This window comes from Bidens hawaiensis, unplaced genomic scaffold (genome assembly GCF_021521415.1).
Source record: "Bidens hawaiensis isolate Kalapana, Puna unplaced genomic scaffold, B.hawaiensis_p1.1 tig00011661_1, whole genome shotgun sequence".
NCBI classification, from domain to species: domain Eukaryota; kingdom Viridiplantae; phylum Streptophyta; class Magnoliopsida; order Asterales; family Asteraceae; genus Bidens; species Bidens hawaiensis.
The window spans coordinates 146093-147772 of NW_027491918.1; positions in this window are offsets into that span (position 1 = coordinate 146093).

Here is a 1680-nt window from a genome sequence, read left to right on the forward strand (position 1 = left end):
GCCAGGTCTCGCGGAACCCCAGTCATATCGGAATGTTGCCACGCGAAGACCGACATATACGTTGTGAGCAATCTTTTCATTCTCAACCTTGTGTCGTCTGATATCGTAGCTCCAATTGTGATTGTTTGCTCTGGGAATTTTGGGTTGAGAATCCATTCCTCTGGCGCGTTGTTTGCCATTGGAAGTTTCATTCTCCCTTCCCGCGGAATACTTGTCACTGCGCACAAATGATCTCGGTATACAAATGTTACACCTGTTGGTGTTGGGAACCCCAACGCGCCGTGCGCTGGCGACGGTATGGCGTTGAATTGGGCAATCGTTCCTCTACCCAAGATCATATTGTTGCATGAAGTGGTGGGCAAGACCAAGAAGTTGACAATTTCAGCTCGCTTGTGTTTCTCATCCCCCATAGTTAGTTCAACTTGTATCTGACCTAAGGGGTGAATGATTTCATTTGAAACACCCGAGATTGGTGCATTCACAATTTCGAGCCTTGCTTGGTCTGCTGGATCCAACTTCCTGAAACATTGCTCATACATGATGTCTGATTCACTGGCAGTGTCCACCAGGGCTTTTGACACTTCATAATGAGCAATGTGTGTAGTGATGACTAGAGGACTGCTGATAGAAGGGCCTCCCCTGATTCTTGGGAAGATTACTTGTTGCTCACGCCAATCTCCTTGGACTTGCGCGCTTCTCTTTCTCGATCTTTGCCCTTGCCTTCCTCCCTCGGCTACACAGATTCTTTTGAACTTTTTGCTGGCTGAGGCTCCATCTGGTTGTTCATTCTCTGGTCTTGGGTTTTTCACCAGGTGAGCCAACTTGCCTGATTTCACATCTCTTTCAATCGCATCCTTCAAATGGTGGCATGCATCGGTGTTGTGCCCTGTGGACTTGTGAAACTCACAATACTTGCCACTGTTTGGTGGTCCCTTATAGTGTAGTGGCTTGGGGCTTTTAAACTGGACATTCTATGTGCTTAACACTTGTGAAGGCGTTTTAGTGAGGGGAGTCCATATTCTTGGTAGAGGTCTGTTAGGCTCTCTGCCCCCTCCCTCTTGTCACCCTCTCCGCGATTACGACTGTCTTTTTGGGGCTGGGGTGAGCTTGGTTGCGCCTGCTTTTCTGCGGGAGAAAAACTGGTTTGTTGCAACCTGGACCATACAGAGTTTTGTTTGCCCCTCCTTTCGTTGTTGCGCGGTGCTTCTGCTTGGTGCCCTCTTTCTCTTGCTCTATCTTGGGCAATTTGTTTTTCATTTCGCGCGAAGACTCGCGATGCTTCCATTAGCTTGGCCCAAGTGGTTGGCATGCCATCTCTGCTCACGAGAGCTCTGCGGAGTTGATCACTGCGCGCACCTTGTATAAAGGCCACGCGCAAGAGTTGCTCAGTGATACCTTCAATTGCAAGAGATTCCTGATTGAAACGAGTTATGTAGTCTTCAATCGTTTCATCATTCCTGCGCACGCAGTGCATGATGTCATCAGGGTCGCGCGTGTGTCTGCGCTGCTGTACGAAGTGAGCTTGGAACTTCTCCAATAGCTCTTCGAACCCATCGATTTGCCCAGTCGGCAAGCTTTCGAACCAGACACGCGCCGCGCCCGTGAGGCAGCGAGCAAACATGTGACACCATGTTGGCATCGTCCAGCTTTCTAGGTTTCCAGTGTTATAAAAACCTTGTA